Source organism: Gallus gallus, chromosome 1 (assembly GCF_016699485.2).
Source record: "Gallus gallus isolate bGalGal1 chromosome 1, bGalGal1.mat.broiler.GRCg7b, whole genome shotgun sequence".
NCBI lineage: Eukaryota > Metazoa > Chordata > Aves > Galliformes > Phasianidae > Gallus > Gallus gallus.
The window spans coordinates 136,267,836-136,280,550 of record NC_052532.1 but is presented as its reverse complement, the minus strand read 5'-3'; the positions used below and the strand labels follow the sequence as shown (position 1 = coordinate 136,280,550).

The following is a 12,715-nucleotide window of genomic DNA, read 5'->3' as shown; positions in this document are numbered from 1 at the left end:
CACTTCTTGGGATGGGTCATCCACACCTTCTCTGGGCAGCCTGTGACAATGCGTCACTGCCCTTGTCATTAAGAATTTCTTTCTCATATCTAATCAAAGTCTACCCTTTTTTATTTTAAAGCCATTATGTCTTGTACTGCCACTACACTTTCTAATAAAGAGTCCCTCCCCATCTTTCCTGTAGGCCCCTTCTAAATTTTTCAAGGCTGCAGTGAGGTCTCCCCAAATCCTACCCTTCTTCAGGCTTAACAACCTCAGCTCCCTCAGCCCGTCTTCTGGGCTGCAAGCTGATTGCTGTCTCATGCAAATTGCTGTCTCATGTTGAGTTTTTCATCTACTACTACTTCCAAGTAAGGCTGTACTTCATTCATTTCCCACTCAGCCTGTATTTGTGTTTGGGATTGCCCTGATCCAGTTGCAGGACCTTGCACTTGGCACTGTTGAACTGCATGAGATTTGTGTGGGCCCACCTCTCAAACCTGACAAGGTCTCTCTGGATGACATCCCTTCCCTTTAGTCTGTTGGCTGCACCACGTGGCTTGGTGTCATATGCAAACTGGCTGAGGGTACGTGCAACCTCACTGTCCACAAATACATTAAGTAGCATTGGCCACAGTGCCACCCCCTGACAAATACCATTTGTCGGTGGTTTCCACATGGACATCAAGTCGTTGACTGTTAGTGCAACAATCCAGCCAATTCCTCATTTATGGAGTGGTCCACACACCAGATCCATATCTCTGCAGCTTAGAGACAAGGATGTCATTCAGGACAGTGTTAAATGCTTTGTACAAGTCCAGGTAGCATCATAGAATCATAGAATCACCAAGGTTGGAAAAGACCTCTAAGACAATCCATTCCAACCGCCTACATATCACCAATATTTCCCACTAAACCATGTCTCTCAGTACAACATCTAAATGTTTCTTGAACACCTCCAGGGATAATGACTCCACCACCTTCCTGAGCAGCCTGTGCCAGTTCCAGACCACTCTCTTGGAGAATAAGTATTTCCTAATGTCTAACCTGAATCTCCTCTGATGCAACTTGAGACCAATCCCTCTAGTCCTATTTCTAGTTACATGGGAGAATAGGCTGACTCCTACCTCACCACAACCTCCTTTCAGGATGTTGTGGAGAGTGATAAGGTCATCTCTGAGCCTCCTTTTCTCCAGACTAAACAAACTCAGATTCCTCAGCTGCTCCTCGTAAGACTTGTGCTCCAGACTCCTCACCAGTTTTGTTGCCCTTCTCTGGACACGTTCTAGGGCCTCGACGTCTTTCTTGTCGTGAGGGGCTCAAAACTGATCACAGTACTAGAGGTGTGGCCTTGGCAGGGCTGAGTACAGAGGGATGATCACTTCCCTGCTCCTGCTGGCAACACTATTTCTGATACAAACCAGGGTGCCTTTGGCCTTCTTGGTCATCTGGGCACACTGCTGGCTCATGTTCAGCCAAGTGTCAACCAATACCCCCAGGTCCATTTCCTCTACAGTCTTCCAGCCAGGTAGGTGATATCAAATGCTCTTCCCTTATCCACCAATGCTGTAACCACATTGCAGAAGACCATCACATTTATCAATATGATTTGCCCTTAGTGATGCCATGTTGGTTATCACCAATCACTTCTTCATTATCCATATGCTTTATTATAGTTTCCAGGAGACTCTGTCCCATGATCTTGCCAGTCACAGAGACGAGAATGACTGGCCTGTAGTCTCCCAGGTCCTCCTCTTTTCCCATTTCTCCTCCCTTTTCTCCTCCAGGGCTTTATCCTATTGTACTCTAGCAAGCACAACCCAGAAGAGGCCAAAATCTGCTCTCCTGAGGTCCAGGATAGTGAATTTACTGTGTGGCCTCCTCACAGCCTTGGGGATCTTGAATTCCACTGTTTCACAGTCACTGCAGCAAAGGTTGCTCTTGAGCTTCACGTTCCTTAACAGCCTCTTGTTGGTGAGAACGAGGACCAGCAAAGCACATCTCATTGTTGGCTTCTCAATCACTTGGAGAAGGAGTTTATCATAAAAACTGTCCTGGTTTCAGCTGGGACAGGGTTGATTTTCTTTATAGTGTCTTGTCTGATGCTGTGTTTTTTCTTTAGGAGAGAAACAATGTTGAGAACACACTGATGTTTTAGTTGTTGCTGAGCAGTACTGTACAGAATCAAGGACATTTCAGCTTCTTGTACTGCCCTGCCAGCAAGAGGGCTGGGGGGGCACAAGGAGCTGGGAGGGGACAGAACCAGGACAGCTGATCTGAATGGACCAAATGGATATTCCGTACCATTTGACATCATATGAAAAAAACATAAGCCTGAGGGAGGTTGGCCAGGGGGACAGCTGCTGCTCGGGGACTGTCAGGGCTTTGGTTGGTGGGTGGTGAGCAATTGCTTTGTGTACCACTTGTTTTGCAAATATAAGTATATATAATTATTTTTGCTGTTACTTCTCTCTTCCTTTTCTGTCTTACTAAATATTTTTTATCTCAACCAACTCTTTCCCCAACCCTCTGGAAGTAGGAAGTGAGGTGAAAGGCTGTGTGGTGTATAGCTGTTTGCTGGCAAAGCTGACTTATTGAATGTAAGGTTTTACATAGGCTCCTAGTACAGGAGAGTGCATGGCAAAGCTATGCAGGTGAAGATTAAAAAACAAAAATAAAAAATGGGGAAGATGAGTGCAGGGCTGTGCAAACAGAGTGAGGCAAGTAGGGCAGATGTGCAAATGTGGGAGAGTAAGGGAAAGAGAGGGAGAAGGTGATGAGTTTTCCAATGCAAGTCATAGTATATGGTTAGTGAGTTCCCACTGAGGATCTGGAGGAGGTAATGAATTGGCAGGAAATTCAGGAAAGTTTTCTGAAGTACCAGGAAATCAACGAAAAAAGCAAAAAAACTTCCTGATTGGCTCTCAGACAACTACTTCATTACTTTCTGTCTCTGACACAATGGTTTTGTTCTGAAGGTTGGATGCACCAGAACTAACAAGCAAGACAGAACAAGCACAGAATACACAGTTAAGGCCTAATGCTTCTTTTTCTGTTTCTCACATTATTCTTTTATGGCTATCATTCTCAAGTTTCGTAGTCCTCCTCTTTTCCTCTCTGTGGAAGCCCATGCCAATTTTGGTCGTCTTTCTCACCTCTGCATCTGAGGGTTCATCTGCTAGTTTAAAATGGCGTTCATGACTTTTTTAGTTATGCAGCTATCTCGATCATGAAGTAATCTCCAAAGTAAATCAGCTGAATTTGCTGCCTGAACAAATAAAACCCCAAGAGCTCCTTTTCAAGTAGTTCTCCTTTATTGCAGCTGTGAATCTGAAGCCTATGAACAGCGCACTGTGCCAGATAAGCTCAAATCAGGTAAAAAATCATTACCTGCAGCTTTAAAACTGCTTTCAAAGTAAGCAATGGGTGATAGATTAATCCTGTGGTGGAGCAGGGAGCTGAGAGGGAGGAAAAGACAGACCAGGAATAGTGTTTCTATGTTAGGATCATGGCTTTACTGGGCCATTCCAAAAAGACACCAGGCCCTGTCTGTGAAGAGCTTCTTCCTGGTTTTCATTGGCCTCTTCCAGATTGCAAAATGCTGGCAGATGTTACCCTTGTTAAATGCACTAGATTTATTTTATTTTATTTTAGCCTGACTAAGAATGTTTAGATCTTTACCTAGGAATGGAAAGCTGAAGGCTGTTCATCAGAAGTGGTAATGGAAGGAGGCTGCAGGGTGGCTCACAAGTAACCGTGAAAGAGGGATATATTGGGCTGTCTTTGGAACTGTTCTTGCTATAATGGCATTATGAAGAGATTGGGGCAGTTCACATTAGTTTTTGTAGTCACTGGGCTTTCAGAAAGCCTGGAAATCTGTATCTAATAGCCTTTAAAGGGAGTACAAAGGAAGAAGAGAGACACATTTATCTTAGTTTTGTCTTCAACTCCCTTCTTTTATCTACATATGGTAAGTCAACAAGTTCTCATTTATTATCATGGGTTAAATATATATGAATCTCTCACTTGGTTCTGGGCAAAAATCTCTTTCAGCATGTGGAACAGCCATGGAGAGATTCAGGAATACAATTGCACAGCACAGCCAACTTCCTTCAGTCATTGCTCACAGAGCTGGACAGACTCCACTTCTCCTGGGCCTGAGGATTCACCTTCCTTTTGGCACTCTGTCACTGGAGTTGTTTCAGGGACAATGGGACATTTGCAGCATTTTCTTACATTCTTATATCCAGTAGCATAGAGTTAACACCGTTTCTTCTAATTTTAGCTGAATGTGAACTGAAAAGCAGAATTGCCTTGCCTGGAGGCCCATATCTGTTTGACTGACCCATGACCCTATTACTACATGCTGCTGCTATGCTTCATGGCATTCCACACCTGCACTGTGCTGCTCTTGACATTAGCATCACTTAATATGAGCAGAGACATTCATACGTTAATGGCTAGAACATCTGAAAGAAGTTAAGTGAAGTAGATGATTAAAGATATTGTTAGTTTTGTTAACTCTCCAGAGGTTGAGTCCATGATATTTTTTTGCTGTTCTTCCAGTGAAATCTCCTTTAAAATCTCTTCTTTTTCTCCTATTAAATATAGCAGTTATGGTATAGGTTTTGTAGATTGAAAAAAAAAGAAAAAAGGATTATCTATAAAATGAAATATGTTTTCAGTTTCTATCTGAAGCTTCTATTTTAATAGTAATTTGTAGAACTAATGATCTCATTGAAGTAGAACAAGCAGATCTTATTGTAGTCAATTCTGTGACTTGATTTCTGGAAATAGATTCTCTTTCATTAAATAATGGAACACCCTATTATTTCTGTAGTAGCTCTTTTTACCATACTGTCCTTGTAATGAGTGTTTTGGGGATCATACACATATAAAGAAAGAGCCTATGAAGGAATGCAGGTAACTCAACAACTCACTGAGTGTATTACATCAGATTTTAAAAGCATCTGACAGAAAAATGTGTCTCGGATAAGAAATCCATTTCAGGCTATGGGCATGAATAATTCTCAAACAATTTAAGACAAAGAGGGCTGCTTTTGTTCTATTTTTTAATGTAGGATTTGAATCCTTTACATTTTAAATTTAACCAGGAATCACAATAGGACTTTGAAATCATGTTAGAAAAAAGAAAAAAGTTGTTTTCTGTTATTTATAGAGTGCCACACTTGAAGTGGGATGAAGGCTGCAAATCCTGCATTAGTATTCAGCACTATAAGGGGATTTTAAATATGATGTTCATCAGGCTTTTTCCCTAAATTTATCTGTCTATACGATCTAGAAAACTACGTCTTAAAAAATAAAATCATTTAAAAATCTCTATCTGATACATTTGAGTTAAAAACACAAAAGGAAAAAAATATATTTACATAAAACCCTGGTCTCCCTCTGCTGGACAAAACACAGATTTTATTCCAAAAGATGTCAAAATCATTTTAACAGTGTCACATACTGAAATCTTTAGATGTGCAGCTGTCTTATCGATGCAGAAACATGCATACTCTGAAAAAAACAAAAGAACATGCTGCACAAGCCAATTTTCAGTTTCAGGCTTTTGGAATTTTAAAGCCGATTGCTCCTACTTACGTCTTGTTGGCTGAAAAAAATGGACCTGACTGAAGTTGGTGAACAACTTCAGGCAATTAAAGATTTTGGTGCTGTGGAACTCGGCTAGAGATAAATACAGATATGAGGAGATGAAACGAAACTGAGGGGAGTGGCTGATTCATCAGAGGACTGTGCTGCTGTGCAGAAGGACCTTGGCAGGCTGGAGAGGTCAGTTGAGAGGAATATCATGAAGTTAAAAAAGGAGAACTGCAGGGTCTTGCACATGGGCAAGAAAAACCCCAATCACTGTCACACACTGGGGGCTACCCAGCTGGAAAGCAGCACTACAGAGAAGGACCTGGGGGTCCTGGTGAACACTAAATGGCACATCAGCCAGCGCTGTGCTGTCACCACAAAGAAGATCAATAGTATTCTTGGCTGCATTAGGCTAAGTCTTGCCAGAAGGTAATCCTTCCTCTCTGTTCAATACTGGTGAGGCCATACGTGAAATGCTAGGTCTAGTTCTGGGCCCACCAGTACAGACCTGGACATATTGGAGAGAATCCACAGAAGTGCCACTAAGATGGTTTGGGACTCGAGCACTTCTCCTCTGAGGAAAGGCTGAGAATGCTCAGACAATACAGCCTGGAGAAGAGGAGGTTCAGGGGGTTCTCACTCAGTGACAAATATGTGGAGGAAGGGTAAACAGAAGACACAGCCAGACTCTTTTCAGTGGTGTCCAGTACCGGGACAAGTAACCATGAGCACAAACTGGCACACAGAAGGCTCTCTCTGAACACCAGAAGCACTTCTGCACTGTGCGTGTGATGGAGCACTGCACAAGCTGCACAGAGGCTGTAGGGTCTCCTCCTTGGGGATCTCCAGCAGCCGCCTGGCAGTGGCTCTGGGCACCCTGCTCCAAGTAGCCTTGCTGGAGTCAGAGTGGGCCAGGGGGACCCAGAGGTGCCTTTCTACCACTATCCTGTGGTTCTGTGCTCTGTGTCCTGTCAGCTGACCCATATGTTAACAAGAACAATATTGTAGATATTTGTGAAACTTGTAACGGTATCACCAATCTTGTGACGGTTATTTAATGGAAATCTGGGTTTCAGCTGTACATGGCTGAGATAATCATCATGTTTATGTAATAGCTAAACAAATACTAAGGGAAATTTTAATTGTAAACATGAAATGAAAAGTATTTGATTGAGCAAAGCATTTAATCTGAGTACATAAGTGCAGTCTGCATCAATAAGGCACTTATGCTCCATTACCATCACTCTGAAGAAATTTCCTTAAGTATCCTCTCTCCAGCAGAGTTTCCTGTTAGAGAAGGTGTTGAAGCTCATGGTTAGCATAACTCTGGCCAAGCTCATCACTACATTGGGTCACAGTCCAATTAATAAACAACCTTATTGTCATGAGCATGCAGAGGCGGGTGATAAATTTGAATTGGACTCCTATAGCTTTTTCAAATGCCTTTACCAAGAAAATATGCATATGAGATGCTGCACTGTCACCTTGTCAGAGGCAGTACATGCTTTTGCCATTGTTTCTGGAAATAACTTTGTAGAAATAAAAGGTCAGGCATTCACCATGCAAGATAACACATTCCCACTTGTAAATGAGATTTGCTCTAGAGCCACAGGGAGAAAACAGACTTGTAATAAATAGTTCCAGGCTTTGATGCCTTTTTTTTATATATGAAATAATGGAATTTACTTATTTCCAAATATTACCTAGCATGTTAATATCTGATTCCCAGTTGTCTGCTATCTCCACTCTGCTAACAAGCTCAGTATGAACAATATTAATGCAGGCAGCATTGCTTGATATAAATGGATAGAAACATGTTCACGTGTCTCAGGCTGCAACATCAACATGGTTGTTTCTTCAAGCAGAAATCCGCATTATAGAACATGGGTGCACTGCTCAGCTTTAGGTGCTTGACACAGCTGTATCTTTGTTTCTTCCCACAGAAAACCCCAGAATTTGTGCCAGATGCTGTGGGAGTCTAGTGTGCCAAGACCCCCCACTCCTGCTGTGATGAGCAACCGGAATTGAAGGCAGACAGAGCCCACGAACAAATTTATACAAAGAGCTTATAGATCACAAGTGAAGAGTGTGTGCCTGAGTTTCCAGGCTGCAGGCATACATGGCTTGATGAGCTAGCGCTAACTGAGCAGTTATGGTCATATTCCTCAGAGCAGTGCTAAGTGGAAAAGTCATTTATTTTCTCCAGCCTTTCCTGTCAACCCGTCCTGCAACTGCTGAATTAGAGTAGGAGAAATACTTTTTAAGATATGCACTCTCAAAAATAATGTAAACTGTCCACCCTGTTGATTCATTTTTATCAACAGATGAATTTCAGTTTTAAAGCCAGTTCTGGGATTCTAATTCTTCTAAACAGAATGAGGCGTCACGTATTGCATTTATGGATCTAAATACAAGCTTCATACCACATTAATAGCTGGGGATTCTTTTAGCAAATGTCTTGATGAACTGGTGTGAAAATGTTTCCATTCAAGCCAAATACCTGCTTTGTGGCATAGCTGCTTGTGAACATCTCTACTTGCATTATGTGAAGTTTTTGAACAGACTATTTGGATGAATACTTTATTAAGCCTTCTTTTTGGATGCAAGAAAACTGTTCTTCAGGGAGTCTTTCAACTGGCATTTCTTCCTAAGGTCCCAGTTTGACCGCTTATTGAGTGTTTGTACCAGAGCATCAGAACAAAGAGCCTGTGAACCAAGAAAAGTGGAGTTGCTCTTGAATCTCTTGAAATACCCCTGTATCTTCTGCACTCTCTTACACAGGATATGATTGAGACAAAGTAGGTTCACTACTTCGGGTTCACTACATAGAGGTACCAACTACAGCTTCCCCTGAGGTTGCATGAAACTTGGTCAGAGAAATCAAAAGCAGACTTGTGCAAAGGTGGTCATTTTTTGGCAATTATTTCCTCAGAAGAACTTCTTCATTACAGCTGAAGACTGGAGATTGAAAATGTAATTGTTGGCTCCGCTTGTGGTCTAGCAGGATGCTCAAGTGCTATCCTGAGCTGCTTTAGGCACTAAAACCTCTTGACCTTCCATCTGGAACAATTACATGGAGTTCTGCATAAGAGGCACATCTGCTACTCAAGCTGAGACTTTGTTGCATGAGGACTGCCATTCCCAGTTCAGAAGACATTGGCTTATCCAACCAAGTTATAACTCCAGTTTCCTTTTTACAAACATCTGTTTGGAGACTGTGAAGTCTCCCTGGATGTGAGGCAGTAGAAAGCTGCTTCAGACATTTTCATGCGGTAGCCAATTTCCTATCTGAAATTCTGCAAGCTCAATGACATTACTTACTCACTGTAGCGTTGCTTGTTTCTGCAAAATCCTTAAATGACTATTTCATAAATTGAAGAAAAGAGTCAGGATACTACAAAAAAGAAAAATTTGAACTCAGTATTATTTCCTCAGTATGATAGGTCTGTGTGTTACAGTTCTTGTTAGGCAGCAGAAAGAATATTGTGTGAAATACCTGAGCAGTAAGAAAATGTTTCTAATAGTGTTACAAAAATTACTCTCTTGGCAGTGGCTGTCTTTTACGTATGGTTGGAAAGAGACCTTACTTAGATAAACACAGTGCAGTGTTGGAAAACAAAGCTGTAAAAAATTTTAGCAGGTTTTCTTAATGAGTATAAAAATTAAATTATTGCCACCAACACTTTATCAGAAACATTCATTAACAGTATAAAATATTGTACTCTCCGTAAGTAAAGAAGCATTATTTTTACTTGCCAGTGTTTTCTGATGTGGGAAGTCTTTGTCCAAGCACCTTCATGTCCTTCACAGCTTGTCTGTTGTGATGTTGGTGAGACTGATGGAGGTGAGAATATTTAAGTGAAAAATATGTATCTTCTTTTTAAAAATATTTCTTTAGGTTATCTTATCTTACTGCTGAAATCTACTCAGTGCAATAGATGTACCTCCTCTCATTTGGGCACTCTTTCAGAGTCCATGACATTCACATCAACAGAATTACACTGATATAACAAGTATAACGTATAACATAAATATAACATATAACTAGGAGGAGAGAAGCTGGTCTAGGATTCATAGAATCCATTGATATTACCATATACTTTTCTTCCCATAAGCTGACACATCACTTAACCAGTTTCCTTCAGGCAGCTGATAAAAAAAAACAGACAGCGGTGTTCACATTTTGTGAACAATCGACACCGTTCTGAAATGAGTGATACTTCCCTCTTACACAGCAGACTTATGCTTGAAGATGTAACTTTGAGGCTTAGAATGTGTCTTAGTTTTTCACTTTAAGTATAGAAGCAGCAATAACAAAATCTTTAGGTGCTGAAGGCTCTATTTATAAGCTGGCAGCCAGAAGGGCCTTCAGAGTGCTCACATCACCAACGTGTGGGTGCATTTCTTCTGTTCTAGTGTTACTCTTGAGTAGTGGAAAGGCTGTTAGAAAAACCTTTTCTGAACATCTGGTTTGTACCTGTCGAGACTGACAGGTTGTCTTCTTACACTGAAGTACTACAGCAGGGTGCTAAATATGCAGTTATTCTTCTCTACTGGCTGCAAAGTGCTTTAAGATAAGTGATAACATTTCATCTAACAAATCATTCTCCTCTTCAGATTCTAATTTGTGTGAATATTCACAGTAAAAGAGCTGACACAGGTAGGAAAATAAGACACAACTTACGTAGTATTAGATATTGCAATGAGACATCTACTAGGGCCTACTATGACTGAGTATCACACAGATAGTTTGTATCAAATGATTCAGACATCTAGGGCTGGACTTCCTCCAGATTTTAGTAGCAACTGTTTGCCAGATGTTTTCTCCCTTTGTGCTTGTAAAACTACATATGCATGACATCAGCAGTCTTAGATGCAGCTGGACAGCTTTGGTGGGATTGTGTCTCTCTTCATTGACAACTGGGGCAGCTAAAACAAACAGATTCCTAATGTAGGCACCCTTTCATGTTCCTGGAGTTAGACAAACTAGGTCCATACTGTAATATGCCTTCCAATAAAGTAGATTCAGAACTGTGTATTTTAAGTGCTCTCACCCACAAATCCATATATAAGGCATAGTGATCTATGTACAAAGAAATATGTAGAAATAGCACTCTAATATTTGTAGTCTAACTGAATGTTGAGTAGCAGATAAAAAAGAAAGACTGCATAAACAACCTCATTTCTAAAAAATGTGGCTAGTACTGCTTCCATAGTCACATAAAGCAGTGTATCAATTTATTTAATGGGAGAAGAGCTTGGTCGTCTTGGTAGAGTTTTCCAAAACATCATAACGTGTTAGGCTTTAAAAGATCTTATAAGTATCTGAAAATTCTATACTGGACAGATAATGTTGGGCAGTGCTTAACAGCATGTCTGCTAGATGGGAGTCCTCTTGACTAGAAACTGTGAAGAGACTGAAATCAAACATTTTAAAGAGTGATGTCCTTATAACAGCTGGCTGAATTTTAAGGATTGTGCAATTATGACCATCAGTAGAATACATTTCCTTTTACACACTGAGAAAATTCCTCCACTCATGATAAACAGCAGCCCTGATACAGGATGAACGCACCTCCCATTTGTAGTACTTCATATGTGCTATTCAGTAGAATAATTAAATCATTACTGTACTCTTGTACCATATGTGAGGACAGCTTCTAATGCTGTGATTTATTTTTGTTTGCTTTAATGAAGATGTTTCCTCTGTAGAACATCCAAGAGATAGCAAGACCTACCTAAAGAGATGTGTGAATTATTTAAGGATAATATACTAGATTAGGAATTTTTAATGTCAAAGAAATATTTTGAATGCACTGCCTGCATTCATCAGACTCACTTTTGCATGCATTGAATATGGAAGCTGTCAAACGTGTTGAAATTCTGACATTTTTCTGAGTTAAGTATTTCATTTTTTGACAGTCCGGTTTGGTTTCTCAGTCCTGCATCCCTGCTTCACTGAGCAAAGGATGATGCTATGTTTGGCTTAGTTCATTTTGAAGTCTCCAGTGGTCATAACCCATAAACCTGAGTGACACAGGGCCATCAATCAACACAAGATGACTCTTGTCTAAGCTTTGAATTCTTGAAGCTATCTTTGCATATGATGTTCACAGTGCAACTTGTAGAATACCAATCATTTTTATAATGTGATAGTGGAGCTCTGAGATTTGAGTTTCTACCCACATCTCCAGATTCTGAACATTTAGCTGGTGAGTGACCTACTTGACAGCACTTTTTCCTCAGCCAGAGAGTTTTGCATGTAAGAATGAATGTCTCTAAGCCTTCTTGAAATGTATTTAAATGTCACTGCTTTTAACCAGTGAGCCATGACCAGTTCTTTGGTGGCTTAACAGTCACACTCTAAAGGCGATTTTCTTCAGATTTAAAATTAATGTTACTAAATGGTAGTTAAAAGCTGGCAAATTAAAATAGTGATAGAGTCTTCTTACTATTTGCATGTATCTACGCTCATTTCCAGATTTTACATTACTATCTTTTGTACCTTTTCCATAGATTTTCTAAGGTAACTGAAGGAGAATAAAATCTCTTGGCTCACATAAACCATTTAAAAACACTGACCTAAGCAGCACAGTTTGCTCTACTCCAAAAACTAGACCTAGAGTTTGCCAACACACTCAACTATGATTTATTCCATCAGAAGTTTGGTGGCTTTTGTTATCAAGCAGCTTAGGAGTTTCTGTGTCCACATGGTCAATTTGAGAAGGTTGTTCAGAAATACTAATCACTGTTAAAAATTGCACCATGTGATCTCCAACTACTATGAGGAAAGGTAGTTGAGATGGGAATAAAAGTTTTGTCTAGGATTCAGCAGGGGAATTAGGCAACCGGCTGATTCAGTACTTTCTGAAATCCCGTGATATTTGATTTCACTGATTTTTGTAACGTCAGCTTATGATTGAAGTAAAACCTTTCTGTAAGCACTTGTTGTTTTGGAGCTGAAAGTTTGAGGACAAATCTTTCTCTACTTTTTTTTTTTCCTCTCTAAAGAAGTTGTTCATTTTTTCCTCTCATTCATAGCCTAATCGAGAGTTTTAATTAAGCTTTCATTGTAAATAGTCTACTAAACATGATCAGTGAGCTTGCCTTTCTGTTCCAAAGTATTCGTATT

The 12,715-nt window shown here is 40.4% G+C and overlaps 1 long non-coding RNA gene across 1 annotated transcript; it reads left to right on the top strand.

Moving 5' to 3' along the window:
* Positions 1-3,456: 3,456 nt before the first annotated feature.
* LOC121109029 lies at positions 3,457-9,265 on the top strand. Its single transcript, XR_005845974.1, has 2 exons — positions 3,457-3,729; positions 7,527-9,265. It is a non-coding gene; the product is annotated as an uncharacterized LOC121109029 (long non-coding RNA).
* The last annotated feature ends 3,450 nt before the right edge of the window (positions 9,266-12,715 follow it).